This window comes from Bos grunniens, chromosome 18, assembly GCF_055505025.1.
Source record: "Bos grunniens cultivar Pamir isolate PY7600 chromosome 18, Bosgru_T2T1.0, whole genome shotgun sequence".
NCBI lineage: Eukaryota > Metazoa > Chordata > Mammalia > Artiodactyla > Bovidae > Bos > Bos grunniens.
This window is the reverse complement of record NC_141182.1, coordinates 61,008,849-61,021,601: the sequence shown is the minus strand read 5'-3', so window position 1 is coordinate 61,021,601 and position 12,753 is coordinate 61,008,849. Positions and strand designations below refer to the sequence as shown.

The 12,753-nt window shown below is 44.7% G+C and overlaps 1 pseudogene across 1 annotated transcript in view; it reads left to right on the top strand.

Annotated features, from left to right (window-relative positions):
• The window catches only part of LOC147354533 (small ribosomal subunit protein uS14 pseudogene), a 25,856-nt pseudogene extending 13,103 nt beyond the window's left edge, over window positions 1-12,753 (top strand). Inside the window, exon 2 of the transcript XR_015146482.1 lies at window positions 12,433-12,753. The product of XR_015146482.1 is annotated as a small ribosomal subunit protein uS14 pseudogene (transcript). The remainder of the gene's footprint in view (window positions 1-12,432) is intronic.

Here is a 12,753-nt window from a genome sequence, read left to right as displayed (position 1 = left end):
AGGAGAGTGAAAAATTTGGCTTAAAGCTCAACATTCAGAAAATGAAGATCATGGCATCTGGTCTCATCCCTTCATAGGAAATACATGAGGAAACAGTGGAAACAGTGTCAGACTTTATTTTTTGGGCTCCAGAATCACTGCAGATGGTGATTACAGCTATGAAATTAAAAGACGCTTACTCCTTGGAAGAAAAGTTATGACCAACCTAGATAACATATTCAAAAGCAGAAACATTACTTTGCCAATAAAGGTCCGTCTAGTTAAGACTCTGGTTTTTCCAGTGGTCACGTATGAATGTGAGAGTTGGAATGTGAAGAAGGCTGAGTGCCGAAGAATCGATGCTTTTGAACTGTGGTGTTGGAGAAGACTCTTGAGAGTCCCTTGGACTGCAAGGAGATCCAACCAGTTCATCCTAAAGGAGATCAGTCATGGGTGTTCATTGGAAGGAATGATGCTTAAGCTGAAACTCCAGTACTTTGGGCACGTCATGTGAAGAGTTGACTCATTGGAAAAGACTCTGATGCTGGGAGGAAGTGGGGGCAATAGGAAAAGGGGACGACAGACGATGAGATGGCTGGATGGCATCACCGACTCGATGGACGTGAGTCTTAGTGAACTCCGGGAGTTGGTGATGGACAGGGAGGCCTGGCGTGTTGCAATTCATGGGGTCACCAAGAGTCGGACACCACTGAGCAACTGAACTCAACTGAACTGAACTGAGGAGAGTTCCATCATTAGGGCTACCAGATGAGACATGGGACTTGACCATCTTTGTACATGAAAAAAATCACACTGCACTGGGGGTCCTCACACAAGCAGTTGGGCCATGCAGCGCCCAGTCGCATGCCTGTGCAAAGCACTGGATCCAGTGGTCATGGGATGGCCGCAATGCCTCCAGGCATTAGCTGCCACTGTGATTCTGGCCAGAGAAGCAGGTAAGCTTACACTAGGACCAAATGTAAATGCAAAGGTTCCCCATCCTGTTACTGCCCTGATGAAAGGGCACACAAGTGGCTGGCCAACTCCAGGATGATTCACTATCAAGAACTGCTTTGCAAAAACCCACGGGTCCAACTCGAGACTGTGCGGACACTGAACCCCACCACTTTTTTCCTACGGAACAGGAACCCCTGTCATAACTGTGAGGAGCTCATAGGTGGGATTTACTCGAGCAGGCTGCACCTGATGGACATTCCCTTCTAGAACCCAGAACTGGACCTGTTCACTGACAGAAGCAGTTTCATCCAAGACGGGCAGCACAAAGCAGGCTCTGGCATAACAGCAACTGACGAGACAGGAAGGCTGAGGCCTGGCCACAACGGTGGGCAGCACAGCGGGCGGAACTCTGTGCACTCTCCTTGGCACTGAGCAAACGAAGGGAAAGAAGTCAACATCTACACCCAGGCAAGGTATGCCTTTGCTACTTACATGTACATGGAGCCATTTATCAAGAAAAGGGACTATTGACAGCGGGAGGAAAGGAGATTAAAAAACAAAAAAGAAATCCTTCAGCTATTAGAAGCACTCAGGAAGCCTTCCCAAGTCGCAGTCATCCATAGTAAAGGCCATCAGCAAGGAACTGATCCAATCATCAAAGGGAATTAGTTGGCTGACCAGGCTGCCAAGGAGGTGGCGACCCAACGGAGCCCCACAGTGGGCCCCGAGTCCATCTTTAATGTCCTCATGGCACCAGAATTGCCTCCACCCCCAGGATTTCCAAGGAAGAACATCAATGGGCTGTAAATGAAAGAAGAAGAAAAGGAGGGCTGCTGGAGGCTCCCAGACCAAAGACTCTTTGTCTCCAGCAATACAGAAATCCAGCTGGTAAAACAACATCATGAGAAATCTTGTTATAGGAAAAAGTGCGCTGGGGAGCTTTCTGGGCCGCTACTATTTCATTTCTAAGCTCCCAGCCCTGTGTGTTCAGATCAGTCCTAGCTGTGTGACTTGTGCCCAGAACAACGCCAGTCAAGGATGAAGACCCAACCCAGGGGTGCTGACCGTTGGGACACTGCCCTTTGAGGATCTAGAGGTGGACTGTACTGATGTCAAGCTCTTTAGGGGCTACAAATATTTCCTTGTGGTAGTGTACACCTACTCGGGATGGGCTGAAGCCTACCCCACGTGCACTGAACAGGTACGAGAACTGGCCAAGGCCCTGTGAAGAGACATGATCCTGAGTTATAGGCTGCCTCTCTCCATAGGGTCTGACAATGGGCCAGCTTTTGTGTCTCAGATAATCCAAACTTTATCCTGCACACTGGGACTCAAATGGAAGCTTGACACGTCTTACAGGCCTCAGAGCTCAGGGGAAGTTGAAGGCATGAATTGTACCCTCAGCCTTACATTAGCTAAAGTCTGTCAGCAGACCAGTTATCTTGCGTTGACATGTTACCCCCAAGCCTTTCTCCAAGGGCGATGCACCCTAAGTCCTTAGGCTATTCTCCCTTTGAGATCTTATATGGGAGAAACCCCTAGGGATAGGAAACCTCAAGGGAAGCCCCCAATAACAAGCTCAGCTGAAGATGTCCCAACACCCTCAGATCCTGGGACAAGTCTTCCACCATATCGCCTGAGAAACCCTAGAAAGGGCACCGATTCTTTTGGGAAATTCGGTTCATGCCTACCAGCCAGGAGATGAGGTATGGGTTGAGTATTGAAAAAAAAGTACTAAGTCAGCCAGTTGGGACAGGCCCTCACGTGGTTGTCCGGGCAACCCTATTGCTGTTAAAGTTACAGGCATCATCCCTTGAATCCACCTCACCAGAGTCAAGAAGGCAGCAACTTCCTGTGATGAGGACAGCTGGAAAACAGTTCAGGACCTCGGAAATCCCGTCAAGGTCTTGTTCCAAAAACAAGAGCCCTCACTCACCAAAGACGCTGAGCCCTGCTCTAGTCGCTCCAGAAGCTCAATAGTCCACGCACGGCAGATGCTTGAGGATTCCTCAGTCTTACTCCAGCCACACTGTGGCAGTTGACTGGTCAACGCTCAGCAGAAACTTGAGGATCTGGCTCTCCAGATATTAATGGATTTCTATTGTCAACCCTGGCCTCTATCCCTGATTGGTATTACTGCTGTGCTGTTCACTACAGGACTAGCTTCAGTCACAGCGCAAGTGTAGGATTTGGGTCAGAAGCTGCGGTTAGCTGTCTGTTATCTCACTGTAGTGGCAAGCTTCATTCTAATTAGATGTTTCTTATGATCGATTCTCCCTACTATCTAAATTGCTCACAGTATAGCTGACCCCCCTTCACGATAGGCTCAGTTGCTATAGTGGTGACCACCCAAAGATCGGGAGAAAACTCTTTGCTAGTGTTCAGTTACCTGTTATGTGCAGGCTGCTTTGAAGCCTTTTGCTGTCCCTTGCCATAACAGATGGAGCCATTCCTTATCCATGCACCTGTCAACATTACAGTCAACCCTTGGAAAATCGCCTATTCAACCATCAGCTAGAACAATGTATACATAGCCTATCCTATAGGCTGATCACTTACTGTCTTTCTGATCAGGTGATGTATATCCAGGGTCCTGGTGCCAAAAATGTTTCCCAGTTATGTCCCCCACTGCTGCTACCTTTCCCCAACCAGAGGATCCAAACCCCAGGTGGCATCCCGACACCATGGCATTGCCATCATGCTCCTGGGCCTCCGTCTACCCCCAAATGCCACGTAGATGTTACAACACAGAACATCTGTCTGTCTGCCAAATAAATGGAAAAACCTACTGGACAGGGACAATAATGCAGACAAATGAAATCACAGACCAACTTAGCCCTTAAAAATCAGCCTCTGCCTGTTGGCAGTATGACCGAGGTTACAGAGGTAACTCCCTCTTAGACCTTCATCTGTACCAGGTTCTCAACGCAACTCGTCACCTTCTAAATGACACCAACCCCCAGCTGGCCAGGGATTGCTGGCTTTGCTCATCCTTAGGAGCTCCACAGTATTTAGCTACACCAGTACCATGAAATATTGCAACAGCCATGGGAACTCTTATAGATCCACCCTTACAAGGGCCAATCTTAAGGGCAACTGAGTTAACTCAAAAGGCTCCAGATGATTTACAAATGATGGAAGAACTGAAGCTGTAGGTAATGTAGCCAGGGACGAATGTAATCAAACTGTAGAAGGTGAGTGGCCCATTCTTCTTCCCACAGACACAATATGGTGCCCCCCTATCAAGGCCTTTTCTTGGTTTGTTGGACAGATGCTTACTTATGTCTCCCAATCAGTGGATGGGTATCTGCACCTTAGCTTTCCTCACTCCCCAGATGAATATTGGCCGTAACAACCAGACTCTCACAGTGCCTCTGACAGCACACGTGCGGTCAAAAAGACCCATCCAGTTTATCCCCTACTTTGGTTCCAAAATTTTGGCTGGGATAAGTATTGGAACAGGAGGATTGCTTCATCAATCACCTTCTACCATATACTATCCAAGGACTTCACATGAAGGAGGAAACAGAACAGGCTCTATCTTGAAAGCAGGACTCCATCTTGGGCTGGACTGTGGACCTTGAGCTATATGCCCAGTATCTATGGAAATGAAATATCCACTAGAAAACCAGGACCCCTGGAAGGAAGGGGCCCAGGGCTCTCTGTGGCCTAAAAGAATGTCCTAATTATCTGTGTAACTGAATAGAATCATACGTTCTATTATGCTTACTGGGGTATGACCACAGGCTTATTGATAATTGTCGACTGTTAACTACCTAGGCTTAAGGTATATTATTGCGGGTTAACTTTGATTGTATCTTTCTTTTTCCTTTGTTCAGACTAGTTTCAGGGAACCTTATACACGTAGGGTATGTAAGGCTTTCACAAAAACTGGTCGGGGTGCTTGGCTAAGAGGAGACTCTGCCTTGAGCCCGCCGGTGTAATAAACTGCACTACACTATCTGCATTGTCTTTCTGAGTGAGTTCGTTTCCCAGAACACGTGGCTACAACACAGAGACGACATTAAGAGAGTAGCCACATCTTTAGTGGCCTTACAGGACCAGCTGGATTCTTTGGCTGAGGTGGCTTTATAGAATAGGAGAGGGCTAGACCTATTGACAGCTGAAAAGGCAGGCCTCTGCCTCTTCTTGAATGAAGAATGCTGCTTTTATAAAAACCAGTTAGAAATAGTAAGAGACATGGCCTAACAACTAAGGGAATGAATCATGAAAAGCAGAGAGGAACTAGAAAATTCCTGAAGTAATTGGAACAATATCTGGAGCTGGGCATCGTGGCTTCTCCCTTTAACCGGTCCTCTCTTCATGTTCTTAGAGGTGCTTTTGTTTGCCCCTTGTGTTCTCAGAGATATTACCCAGTTCATAACCTCTCGAATTGATCCAGAAATTTACAGATGTTAATAGCTCAGTATAGTCTCCTAACTGACCTGGAGCTCTGAATATCCTATCGAACATGAGATGATGCTTTCTACAATGAGTGATAGAAACATCAAGTGGGACAATGAAGAGGCAAATGTCAAATTTTTGCATAACTTCCTGCTCCTTTTTCCTCTGTAACTCGGCTTGCTCTTTGCAAAATCTTAATCACATAGGTCTCAAAAAGTGGGGACTTCAAAATACTAGGAACTGGAATTTATCTCACTCACCCTTGTCCTGTTCTTTCCAATTGCCCTAGCCCCTGCAAATCTGCAAACTCTCTTAAACATGCCTGCCCAAGTATAAAAACTCTGTAACCCCTTTGTTTGGGGCTCAGAGCTTGGAGTGTTAAGTTCTTGGGGCCCGCCGGCATAATAAACCCGAGTTCTCCAACTCTCGTTTCTGCAACAATGGAAACACTTTCAGCCTCCTGGTCTCTGAAGTTGGAGGTCCCTTGCCTGCAGATAGGTGGTCACAGTGCAAATCATTTTGTGAAAACATGTTTGCTCAGGCTGCAGAGGGTAGTGAAAAAACCCTAAGTACTCAGGGTATCCTGTGCCTTCCAAAGTGGCACTAGCGGTCAAGAACCGCTTGGCAATGCAGGATACACCAGAGAGGTGAGTTCCATTCCTGGGTCAGGAAGATCCCCCGGAGGAAGGCATGGAACCCATTCCTGTATTCTTCCCTGGAGAGTCCCCATTGGCAAAAGAGCCAGGCGGGCTACAGTTCATGGGGTGGCAAAGAGTCAGACTTAGCACGCTAAAGGCAAGGCATCTTTGGGAAGAGTTCTGAGAACAAAGCTTTGCAGGAACCCAAGGCCCCCAGGTGATTCCCTCCAAGCACGCATTCCCCACCACCCCTCCCCCAAGGGCACAGCAGAGGCGGTGGAGGGCCACACCCATCCGAGAAAGAGCCCCTCCCCAGGCAAGCAGCCCAGCAACCTTTCTTTCTCGAAGTTCCCGCCCTAATCCTCAGCTCCAGAGAGGTCTCAGGAGTGCAGAGTGTGAGGCCGCAGCTCAGGGCTCCTAAATGTTGGTCTTCACCCGCCATGTTTCAAAAACCCTCAAAATGTGTGTCAGCTAGCCCAGTAATTGGGTCGGTCCTGTTCAGTCGCTCAGTCGTTTCCGACTCTTTACGACCCCATGAAACGCAGCACCCCAGGCCTCCCTGTCCATCACCAACTCCCGGAGTTCACTCAGACTCACGTCCATCGAGTCAGTGATGCCATCCAGCCATCTCATCCTCTGGCGTCCCCTTCTCCACTTGCCCTCAATCCCTCCCAGCATCAGAGTCTGTTCCAATGAGTCAGCTCTTCACATGTGGTGGCCAAAGTATTGGAGTTTCATCTTTAGCATCAGTCCTTCCAAAATTAGGCCACAGATCAGGAAAGGCATATATGAAGTGAAATTCACATATAACACTTTTAAAAATTATTTATTTATTTGTCTGCACTGGGTCTTCGTTGTGGCAAGTGGATCTTCAGTCATCCTTGTTGTTTTCAGGTTCTTTGGTTGTGACATGTAAATTCTTAGCTATAGCATGTGGGATCTAGTTTGCTGATCAGGGAAAGAACCAGAGCTCCCTGCATTGGGAGCTCAGGGTCTTAGTCAGTGGATTGTCACGAAGTCCCCAAAGTAACATTTTTAATGATAGATTCACATTATAGTTTCCATAATAGTGCCAAAATGCAGTGATTATGCATTCTTCCATGTACTTCTTACCCCGTGACTCATGTTGACTGGTTTAAGTGTTTCTGTGAGATTCCCATGCTATGAATTTTTTTTTTTTTCCATTTGACTCGAACAAGTGTCTTGGAAAGAAAAAGTGAGGGATGTCTCTAAACTATCACAATTAACGGAGTAATTTCATGTCTTCTTTCTTTCTTTTGCTTTGTAAAATGAACACTCACGTGTGTTCAGCCAAGATCCTGGGTTTTGGGAGTGGGGGTTTTCATTCCAAGCCCAGGTCTGATCTTTTCCTGTACAGTCCATGCTCACATCACAGAGTCTCATCACAGCTTTGTATTTTCCAAAATGTTTCCAAGAATCTTATTAGTTCTAATCCATGCTCAACTGTATTAAAATTTAAAATATAGTCAGTGCAAATAAAGAATATCATCCTTAAACATTATATACATTTTTAATCCATTCAAAGTTTCCTGAGTTTAGTGACATGAAACTTACTTTTAATGAGCATATAGCCCCATTTGAGTGTATGCCTGTACTCAGTGGAGATTAGTTTGCATAGTCTCTGGGAGTTGGTGATGGACAGGGAGGTCTGGCATGCTGTGGTCCATGGGGTCATGAAGAATCAGACCTGACTGAGTGACTGAACTGAACTGGACTGTATGTGTGAAAATATTAACATGACCTGATCAATTTCTTCTTCTTCTTTTTTTTCTTTTCCTTGTTCATTTTTTGGAAGAACTTCTGTGGAAGAGAATGACTACCTGCCCTGGTATTCCTGCTTGGGAATTTCTTGGATAGAGGAACCTGGCAAGTTAGAGTCCATGGGGGTCACAAAAATTGGACATGACTGAGTGACTAAAAGTTTTTGTCTTCAGTATTCGTTACAGTTACAGAAGCTTCTATCACCTTTTCATAGTGTTGTCTCTGTGAATCTGTCTGTGTTTTATTAGTTAAAATCTGAACTACATAAACTGAAGTAAAGTTTCAGTTCAGTTCAGTCGCTCAGTCGTGTCTGACTCTTTGCGACCCCATGAGTCGCAGCACACTAGGCCTCCCTGTCCATCATCATCTCCCAGAGTCCACTCAGACTAACCTCCATCGAGTCAGTGAGGCCATCCAGCCATCTCATCCTCGGTCGTCCCCTTCTCCTCCTGCCCCCAATCCCTCCCAGCATCAGAGTCTTTTCCAATGAGTCAACTCTTCACATGAGGTGGCCAAAGTACTGGAGTTTCAGCTTTAGCATCAGTCTTTCCAAAGAAATCCCAGGGCTGATCTCCTTCAGAATGGACTGGTTGGATCTCCTTGCAGTCCACGGGACTCTCAAGAGTCTTCTCCAACACCACAGTTCAAAAGCATCAATTCTTCTGCGGTCGGCCTTCTTCACAGTCCAACTCTCACATCCACACATGACCACTGGAAAAACCATAACCTTGACTAGCCGGACCTTTGTTGGCAAAGTAATGTCTCTGCTTTTCAATGTGCTATCTAGGCTGGTTACAACTTTCCTTCCAAGGAGTAAGCATCTTTTCATTTCATGGCTGCAGTCACCATCTGTAGTGATTTTGGAGCCCCCAAAAATAAAGTCTGACACTGTTTCCACTGTTTCCCCATCTATTTCCCATGAAGTGATGGGAGCAGATGCCATGATCTTCGTTTTCTGAATGTTGAGCTTTAAGCCAACTTTTTCACTCTCCACTTTCACTTTCATCGAGAGGCTTTTTAGTTCCTCTTCACTTTCTGCCATAAGGGTGATGTCATCTGCATATCTGAGGTTATTGATATTTCTCCCGGCAATCTTGATTCCAGCTTGTGTTTCTTCCAGTCCAGCGTTTCTCATGATGTACTCTGCATATAAGTTAAATAAGCAGGGTGACAATATACAGCCTTAATGTACTCCTTTTCCTATTTGGAACCAGTCTGTTGTTCCATGTCCAGTTCTAACTGTTGCTTCCTGACCTGCATAAAAATTTCTCAAGAGGCCGATCAGGTGGTCTGGTATTCCCTTCTCTTTCAGAATTTCCCACAGTTTATTGTGATCCACACAGGCAAAGGTTTTGGCATAGTCAATAAAGCAGAAATAGATGTTTTTCTAGAACTCTCTTGCTTTTTCCATGATCCAGCAGATGTTGGAAATTTGATTTCTGGTTCCTCTGCCTTTTCTAAAACCAGCTTCAACATCAAGAAGTTCACGGTTCACGTATTGCTGAAGTCTGGCTTGAGCATTCTTTGGCATTGCCTTTCTTTAGGATTGGAATGAAAACTGACCATTTCCAGTCCTGTGGCCACTGCTGAGTTTTCCAAATTTGCTGGCATATTGAGTGCAGCACTTTCACAGCATCATCTTTCAGGATTTGAAATAGCTCAACTGGAATTCCATCACCTCCACTAGCTTTGTTCGTAGTGATGCTTTCTAAGGCCCACTTGACTTCACATTCCAGGATGTCTGGCTGTAGGTCAGTGATCACACCATCCTGATTATCTGGGTCGTGAAGATCTTTTTTTGTACAGTTCTTCTGTGTATTCTTGCCACCTCTTCTTAATATCTTCTGCTTCTGTAAGGTCCATACCATTCTGTCCTTTATCGAGCCCATCTTTGCATGAAATGTTCCCCTGGTATCTCTAATTTTCTTGAAGAGATCTCTAGTTTTTCCCATTCTGTTGTTTTCCTCTGTTTCTTTGCATTGATCGCTGAGGAAGGCTTTCTTATCTCTTCTTGCTATTCTTTGGAACTCTGCATTCAGTTGCTTATATCTTTCCTTTTCTCCTTTGCTTTTCACTTCTCTTCTTTTCACAGCTATTTGTAAGGCCTCCCCAGACAGCCATTTGGCTTTTTTGTATTTCTTTTCCATGGGGATGGTCTTGATCCCTGTCTTCTGTACAATGTCATGAACCTCCATCCATAATTCATCAGACACTCTATCTATCAGATCTAGGCCCTTAAATCTCTTTCTCACTTCCACTGTATAATCATAATGGATTTGATTTAGGTCATACCAGAATGGTCTAGTGGTTTTCCCTGCTTTCTTCAATTTAAGTCTGAATTTGGCAATAAGGAGTTCTTGATCTGAGCCACAGTCAGCTCCCAGTCTTGTTTTTGCTGACTCTATAGAGCTTCTCCATTTTTGGCTGTAAAAAATATAATCAATCTGATTTCAGTGTTGACCATCTGGTGATGTCCATGTGTAGAGACTTCTCTTGTGTTGCTGGAAAAGGGTATTTGCTATGACCAGTGTGTTCTCTTGGCAAAACTCTATTAGCCTTTGCCCTGCTTCATTCCGTATTCCAAGGCCAAATTTGCCTGTTACTCCAGGTGTTTCTTGACTTCCTACTTTTGTATTCCAGTCCCCTATAATGAAAAGGACATGTTTTTTTGGGTGTTAGTTCTAAAAGGTCTTGTAGGTCTTCATAGAACAGTTCAACTTCAGCTTCTGCAGTGTTACTGGTTGGGACATAGCCTTGGATTACTGTGAAATTGAATGATTTGCCTTGGAAATGAACAGAGATCATTCTGTCATTTTTGAGATTAAACCCAAGTACTGCATTTTGGACTCTTGTTGACCATGATGGCTACTCCATTTCTTCTGAGGGATTCCTGCCCGCAGTAGTAGATATAATGGTCATCTGAGTTAAATTCACCCATTCCAGTCCATTTCAGTTTCCTGATTCCTAGAATCGACATTCACTCTTGCCATCTCTTGTTTGACCACTTCCAATTTGCCTTGATTCATGGACCTTACATTCCAGGTTCCTATGCAATATTGCTCTTTACAGCATCGGACCTTGCTTCTATCACCAGTCACATCCACAGCTGGGTATTCTTTTTGCTTTGGCTCCATCCCTTCGTTCTTTCTGGAGTTATTTCTCCACTGATCTCCAGTAGCATATTGGCCACCTACTGACCTGGGGAGTTCCTCTTTCAGTATCCTATCATTTTGCCTTTTCATACTGTTCATAGGGTTCTCAAGGCCAGAATACTGACGTGGTTTGCCATTCCCTTCTCCAGTGGACCACTTTCTGTTAGACCTCTCCACCATGACCCGTCTGTCTTGGGTGGCCCCACCTAGCATGGCTTAGTTTCATTGAGTTAGACAAGGCTGTGGTCCGTGTGATCAGATTGACTAGTTTTCTGTTATTATGGTTTCAGTGTGTCTGCCCTCTGATGCCCTCTCGCAACACCTACAGTCTTACTTGGGTTTCTTTTACCTTGGACGTGGGTTATCTCTTCACTGCCGCTCCAGCATAGCGCAGCCACTGCTCCTTACCTTGGACGAGGGGTATCTCCTCACCGCCGCCCCTACTGACCTTGAACGTGGAGTAGCTCCACTTGCCGCCACTCCTTGGACGTGAGGTTGCTCCTCTAGGCCGCCATCCCTGACCTCGGATGTGTGATAGCTCTTCTTGGCCACTGCCCCTGACCTCGGACATGGGGTAGCTCCTCATGAAAAGTAAGCACTTACAAATCAGACAGTTCTAACTACAAGAAAAATTAACCTAAATGAATTTCAGATTCACGTCAACTGGGAATTATTCAATATTCAATATCTAGTATTAATGTTTGTTTGCTAATCTAATATAGATATGTCTAAGAGTCATTAAGAATAGTATTTTCATTGTGCCTAAGTTTATTATAAGTTAAATATTGTTATATTGTTTTATCTGTTGCAAGTGTGTCAGCCAGCAAAGTACGTCTAGTGGGGGGGAAAAAAAAAACTTCAAAGAAAATGCAAAAGAGATATGAGCTTTTAGATACACTCTTTTAAGAATAATTATACTTTAGAAATGTCTGTCTAAAACAGTCTTTAGATTGTGGTAACCTGAATTCCTAGAGCTGTGCTAAACTAAGTGATGGAAATTTATTAAACAGCTAGATGATTTCAAAATTAAATAAGATTCTGAAACATTCCTTACTGAGGACTAACTTCCTCTTACAGAGAAACTAGAGATTTTGGACTATTCATGAATAATATTTGATGACATCCTGAGATGTTCTCCAGAATTATTTTCAGAAATTATCACTGGTATTTATGTTCACCAATTTATAGAATGCTTAAGTTCTTGATTGCTTAAGGAAAGTAGCATGTACATTTTCAGTAAAGAAGGTATGAGGAATGAAATTACACTTTATGAAGGAAAAAGGAAGTAAATCTCACTTATAGGTGGCTGTTTCAGGATGGGAGAAAAAAGTAATGGGTACAGAAAGTGATAAGAAGGTTTTATGGCCAGTGGACCCCAAGGGAAGAGTTTTGTGCATAAATACAAGTTTTCTTGATATGTTGAACTGCCTTTCATGATGGACTTTAAGTTTCTTTACCTCTAAAGTGATCTGTTCTATGCTTACCTTTGAAATCTTCTTTGGCCTTTTACCTCGTTGCAGCCGAGAAAGCAACATGGGTCACCAGCAGCTGTACTGGAGCCATCCGAGAAAATTCTGCCAGGGTTCTCGCTGTAGCCGGGTCTGCTCAAACCTGCACGGTCTGATCCGGAAATGCGGCCTCAATATGTGCCACCAGTGTTTCCGCCAGTATGCGAAGGACATTGGCTTCATTAAGTTGGACTAACCGAACTTGCTTAGATGGCTCATCCAGCACATCAACCTTAGGCGGAAATAATACTAGCTCTTTGTATATAAAATAAAAGTTTTCAAAACTTCAAAAAAAAAAAAAAAAAAAAGAAAGAAAGAAAAAAGAAAAAGAAA